The 7,163-nt window shown below is 41.6% G+C and overlaps 1 pseudogene; it reads left to right on the top strand.

Annotated features, from left to right (window-relative positions):
- The first annotated feature begins 229 nt into the window (after window positions 1-229).
- LOC130866864 (polyadenylate-binding protein 2-like) lies at window positions 230-1,153 on the top strand (annotated as a pseudogene).
- The last annotated feature ends 6,010 nt before the right edge of the window (window positions 1,154-7,163 follow it).

The following is a 7,163-nucleotide window of genomic DNA, read 5'->3' as shown; positions in this document are numbered from 1 at the left end:
CCCGGCTTATGATGTTATATTCTTACTCAAGATATTTTACCTAAAACAACTTAAATATGTAATGAAAATGTCTAGTCCTTGAAAGTTATTATTATCAAGTAATTAAGATATAAAGAACTGCATATTAGTAGTTTGTTACTTATTACAGTTGAAAGTATAATCATGTTAGGTATGTTTTAACATTATACAGAATTTTATTATGCCTGCTGTTTTTCTTCCAGTAACCTTGATGGCGGTGAGTAACATCTGTGTTAGCCAACAGAAAAAGTAGTTATCTCAAAGTGACCCTTAAACTGTTGTTTCTGACCTCTAATTACTGATCCTTCTTCCAAAGACAGAAGTCTCATGATATAGATGTTCTCTTAGCAAACAGAAGAGATTGCTTGTGATGGCTCTCCAGCCTCTTGTGCTTCCTTCTGGTTTCAGACAAATGCTGCTCCACTAATACCCAATCCCAAACAACCTAGAAAAATGATTTGAGGAAGAGTGAAGGAAGCAGGTGGTTGGGGATCCCTGCCTGAGAAGTGGGCCTGAGGCATTTGAGGAGGCTGGGAGTGAGGACCCCCCAGCTACAGGTTCTGGGACCAGCTCTGGAGTCCCCAGAAGCCAAAAGGAGCACTTTGGGGACAGCATCATTGAGGTCCCAGAGCTAGAACTTATCAAAGCTTCAGGGAGTCAGGGAGATAGAGGAAGAGGATGAGAAGTTAAAGGAAATACAAAATGAGATAGAGAAGCAGATGAATAAGAGTACAACCCCAGGCAATACTGGCTCAGTGATCAAGTCTCTTGAGGGGAAGATGGAGGCTGATGCCAGTTCCATCTGTGTTGACAATGTAGACCAATGGTGCAACAGAAGAAGATTGGAAGCTCACTTTCAGGGCCGTGGTTCATTCAACTATGTTACTACAGTCTGTGACAAATTCAATGGCCTTGCCATATATAGAATTCTTAGACAAAGAGTCAGTGAGGACTTCCCTGGCTTTAGATGATTCCCTGTTTAGAAGGAGACAGACTAAGGTGATTCCCATCAGCACAACAGAGAGGTTACCCATGTGCCCAATACCGTGCCTGAACTACCAATTACAACAGCTCCCAGTCTGAATTCTACAGTGGTTTAAACAGATGGCCCTTGGATCAAAAAAGGAATTTTTAAAAAGAAAAAAAAAAAAACAGAAGGTGGAAAATTACTTTTTCCAAAAGATATACTGTGGAAGGGGGAGAATCCCATAACTAACTGAGGAGGGACCTGCTCTGGGCAGTAGGGCAGGCCCAGGGAGTGGGGCAGTGGTGTGTGGCAGCGTAAATGAATGCAGAAAGATTATAAAAATATATACAGCTTTAATAAGGAAATAGACTTACAGGACCACAGGTTCCCGCAGAGAACAGGAAAAGCAGAGCAAAAAGGGCTGCTGGGATCACGCCCGGCAGATTTATCAGTAAACATTAGCCCAAGGCGAACACGCCCCCAATGAGTGGGGCTATATCCCTACATCTCCCCCTTTTGTCTAAATAAGATAGAACTAAACCAAATACAACTATATGCAATAATAACAAATAATAAATATAACAAACAATATTGAGAACAAAAGTTTTGATAAACATTATATCTCAAGGAGTCTAAGTAACATAGAGAGTAACTACAATTATATAATCTTCAACTCCGTCAAAGATCTGAGAAGGGAATAAATATTACTTAACAAACGAGAGATATCCAAAATGTGCAACAATTGACAGAGACAACTGACTACCTGGGCAATCAACCAAAGTCTTGTTTGTAATGTTGAGCCAACCAACTTTGGCTAAGGCCTGATATAACTGACATAACATTTTTAGAACTATCCTATCCTGACTTGGCAGGATAAGACAATCCTGTTTCATCCATTTAGGTATATTTTGTATCTTTGTCAGAAGTTGAGGTATGGGCTTTTATTAATCCAAAGGCCAGTTCTGCCAAGAAGACAAGCTCCCAGTGGAGTGTCTTTGGTGCTCAACGTTCTCTCGGGAGTAGAGTGGTGTTGCCAGGAGTAATTGTGTCTCGTTGGCACAGAAATTTTAGGTTAGATTAAAGGCCATTTTTTACAGCTCTTCGAAGAGGCTGAAGATCATATTATCTATATTAAATATAATCTCTATGTAATTAAAAGACCTAATTAATTTAAAAATAAATATGACAAACATATAATTTTCAATACCTATCTAACTTGAAGACTAAAAGAATAAACAATTGTGTAATATATGAAGACAATGATCTTCAATTGTAAACAATGTCATAGTATCAGAGGTAGAAATGTACAATGTAATATGGTAGATGTATCAATACATTATAGACAAAGTTATAAGCATACTCATACAAAAATAGAGGTAGGAACATTCACATTCAATATTCAATATATCAATATACAAGAAACAGTACCAATACAATTTTTATAAACAGTAATTTATAAATACCAATCATCCCATAAAACCAGTTAATTCCTTCTTTTTCCTCTTTTTTTTGTCCATAAAAATATCATCCCATCCCCTCAACCCTAAACCAACCATTAAAAGATGTCCCTAACCCTGAGGGCAAACTCTGTTGGGAGAGGGGATGTCGTCCTCTAAGATTGTTTCTAGCTGACATGGGGGCCACGTTCTTCTTAGGGGGTCCTGTGAAAACAAATGTTGGAAAAATTTTCCAAATTAACCTTTGACCTAAGAAAATTGTAACTAGTCTCAGAGCGTTTTGATAACGTCCGGCCAGAGTGTTGTCAAAAATGTGCACTATTCGAAATTGTCTCATGCAGTTGGTACCAAAAAACAGGTCTAATATTAGCGCTTTAAAAAAAAATTTATGATACTCCCCGGGCTCCCTGCAGGGGCTCTACCCCCCCATACTGCCTCTCTCTTCTTGCCCCACCCAGCTTGCATCCAGAACCCTTCTTCCTTCTGTCCCCTTTCCTCTTTGGGCACATAACACCATCCAGCTCAGTCTGTCTGGCGCTGGGGGCAAATCCTCAGGGCAAGTAGGCAGGCGAGACCTCCTTTGCCTCACTGGCCCACCTGCACCAACCAAGGTAGGCGCTTTGTTTACAAACTACCCAACCTGCACGGAGATCTGATCTCGGCACCAGGAGAGACAGCAGTGCGGTGAGTTTGTGACCAGTGGCGGCGGAAGCAGCCCTGGACAGGAAACTCTGAAGTTCCTCATCCCCCTTCCTATACTCCCCGGGCTCCCTGCAGGGGTTCTACCCCCCCATACTGCCTCTCTCTTCTTGCCCCACCCAGCTTGCATCCAGAACCCTTCTTCCCTCTGTCCCCTTTCCTCTTTGGGCACATAACACCATCCAGCTCAGTCTGTCTGGCGCTGGGGGCAAATCCTCAGGGCAAGTAGGCAGGCGAGACCTCCTTTGTCTCACTGGCCCGCCTGCACCAACCAAGGTAGGCGCTTTGTTTACAAACTACCCAACCTGCATGGAGATCTGATCTCGGCACCAGGAGAGACAGCAGTGCGGTGAGTTTGTGACCAGCGGCGGCGGAAGCAGCCCTGGACAGGGAACTCTGAAGTTCCTCATCCCCCTCCCTATACTTCCCAGGCTCCCTGCAGGGGCTCTACCCCCCCATACTGCCTCTCTCTTCTTGCCCCACCCAGCTTGCATCCAGAACCCTTCTTCCCTCTGTCCCCTTTCCTCTTTGGGCACATAACACCATCCAGCTCAGTCTGTCTGGCGCTGGGGGCAAATCCTCAGGGCAAGTAGGCAGGCGAGACCTCCTTTGTCTCACTGGCCCGCCTGCACCAACCAAGGTAGGCGCTTTGTTTACGAACTACCCAACCTGCATGGAGATCTGATCTCGGCACCAGGAGAGACAGCAGTGCGGTGAGTTTGTGACCAGCGGCGGCGGAAGCAGCCCTGGACAGGAAACTCTGAAGTTCCTCATCCCCCTCCCTATACTCCCCAGGCTCCCTGCAGGGGCTCTACCCCCCCATACTGCCTCTCTCTTCTTGTCCCACCCAGCTTGCATCCAGAACCCTTCTTCCTTCTGTCCCCTTTCCTCTTTGGGCACATAACACCATCCAGCTCAGTCTGTCTGGCGCTGGGGGCAAATCCTCAGGGCAAGTAGGCAGGCGAGACTTCCTTTGTTTCACTGGCCTGCCTGCAACAAGCAAGGAGAGACATCACTAGAACACCAGGAGAGCTAGCACTGCAGAGAGCCATCACTGGGAAGGTACATCAGTAGGCAAGGAGACCTGATCCGGTAAAAGAAGATCCAGAGGGGAGCATTCGGAGAAAGAGATGGGCAGGCGCCAATGCAAGAATTCACCTAACAATCTGAAAAACTATATGAAACCACCAGAACCCAGCGACCTCCCAACAGGTGGACATGAACACCTTAATCATGAAGAAGTAGATAAAATTGACTTTATGAAAGTGATTGACGCCCTTAAACAACATGTAAAAAATGCCCTTATAGAAATGGATGAGAAGTATAACAGAAAGTTTGAAGAATTGAGTAAATCAGTGAATGATACCCTAGGAAACCAAGGAAAAACAATCAAACAGATAATGGAAACAGTTCAAGACTTAAAAACTGAAATGGAGGCAAAGAAGAAAACACAAACAGAAGGCCAGCTGGACAGGGAAAATCTAGGTAAACGAATAGAGACTACAGAAGCAAGCATAACCAACAGAATACAAGAGATAGAAGAAAGAATCTCAGATTCTGAAGATAACATAGAGAAAATAAACACGCTGATCAAAGAAAACAGCAAGGCCAACAAATTCTCATCACAAAACATTCAGGAAATATGGGACACAATAAAAAGACCAAACCTAAGAATAATAGGAATAGAAGAAGGAGAACAAGTGCAGCTCAACGGTCCAGAAAATATATTTAATAAAATTATAGAAGAAAACTTTCCCAACCTAAAGAAAGATATACCTATGAAGGTTCAAGAAGCATACAGAACACTGAATAGGCTGGATCAAAAAAAAAACATCCTCTCGCCATATAATAATCAAAACACAAAGCATACAGAATAAAGAAAGAATACTAAGAGCAGCAAAGGAAAAAGGCCAAGTTACTTATAAAGGTAAACCTATCAGACTTACACCTGACTTCTCTATGGAAACCATGAAAGCCAGAAGGTCCTGGATAGATGTACTGCAGAAACTAAGAGACCATGGATGCAAGCCCAGACTACTATACCCAGCCAAGCTTTCGTTCACTACAAATGGAGAAAACAAAATTTTCCAGGATAAAAACAAATTTAAACAATACGTAGCCACAAATCCAGCCTTACAGAAAGTAATAGAAGGAAAATCACTAACCAAGGAGTCCAACAATGACCACAATATCTCAGACAACTAGAGACCCTTCACCAGCGCAACACAAAGAAGGGGAACACACAAAATTTACAACTTAAAAAATGACCGGAGTTAACAACCACTGGTCATTAATATCACTTAATGTCAATGGACTCAACTCTCCTATAAAAAGGCACAGACTAAGAGATTGGATACGAAAACAGGATCCAACATTCTGCTGTTTACAAGAAACACACCTCAACCACAAAGACAGGCACCTACTCAGAGTAAAGGGTTGGGATAAGGCTTATCAAGTAAATGGACCTAAGAAACAAGCAGGGGTGGCCATACTAATTTCTAACAAAGTTGACTTCAAACTTAAATCAATCAGAAGAGATGGAGAGGGACATTTTCTACTCATAACAGGAACAATTCATCAGGATGAAGTCTCAATCCTGAATATCTATGCCCCTAATATAAAAGCACCCACGTACGTAAAAGAAACATTGTTAAAACTCAAAGCAGCCATCAAACCGCACACATTGATAGTAGGAGACTTTAATACTCCTCTCTCACCAACGGACAGGTCAATCAGACAGAAACCTAACAGAGAAATAAGAGAATTAATGGAGGTAATGAATCAAATGGACTTAACAGACATCTATAGAATATTCCACCCAAATAGGAAAGAATATACCTTCTTCTCTGCAGCTCATGGAACCTTCTCAAAAATCGACCACATACTCGGTAACAAAGCAAACATCCACAGTTACAAAAAAATATTAATAACCACCTGTATCTTATCAGATCACCATGGATTAAAGCTAGAATTCAGCAACAATGCTACCCCCAGAAAGCCTACAAACTCATGGAAACTGAATAGTCAACTACTGAACCATACCTGGATTAAGGAAGAAATAAAGAAAGAAATTAAACTCTTCCTTGAAGACAATGAAAATTAAGAAACAACATACTCAAACCTATGGGACACTATGAAAGCAGTTCTGAGAGGAAAGTTCATAGCACTAACTGCCCACTTAAAGAAAACAGAGAAAGCACACATTGGAGACTTAACAGCCCACCTGAAAGCTCTAGAAAAAAAAGAAGCAGACTCACCTAGAAGGGGTAGAAGACTGGAAATAATCAAACTGAGGGCTGAAATCAACAAAATAGAAACACAGAAAACAATTGAAAGAATCAATGATTCAAAAAGCTAGTTCCTGGAGAAAATCAACAAGATTGATAAACCCCTATTCAAACTAATCAAACGGCAGAGAGAGAATTTGCAAATTAATAAGATCAGAAATGAAAAGGGAGACATAACCACAGACACAGAGGAAATTCAGAGAATCATTAGATCTTACTACAAAAGCCTGTATGCCACAAAACTGGAAAATGTAAAAGAAATGGACGCTTTTTTAGATAAATACCATTTACCAAAGTTAAACCAGGACCAGGTGAACAACCTAAATAGACCTGTTAGTCGTGAAGAATTAGAAGCTGTTATCAAAAACCTCCCTTCCAAAAAAAGTTCCGGAACAGATGGTTTCAATGCGGAATTCTACCAGAACTTCCAAGAAGACCTAATACCTATTCTCCTTAATGTATTTCACAATATAGAAACAGAAGAGTCATTGCCAAATTTCTTTTATGAAGCTACAGTAACTCTGATACCAAAACCACACAAAGACCCAACCAAGAAAGAGAATTACAGGCCAATCTCACTCATGACCATCGACGCAAAAATCCTCAACAAAATTCTGGCAAACCGAATCCAAGAACACATTAGAAAAATTATCCATTATGATCAAGTAGGCTTCATACCAGAGATACAGGGCTGGTTTAACATACGCAAATCTATCAATGTAATCCATCATATAA

The sequence above is a fragment of the Chionomys nivalis genome, chromosome 26, assembly GCF_950005125.1.
Source record: "Chionomys nivalis chromosome 26, mChiNiv1.1, whole genome shotgun sequence".
Lineage (NCBI taxonomy): Eukaryota > Metazoa > Chordata > Mammalia > Rodentia > Cricetidae > Chionomys > Chionomys nivalis.
The sequence above is the reverse complement of the archived record's forward strand: the minus strand, read 5'-3'. Positions and strand labels throughout refer to the sequence as shown.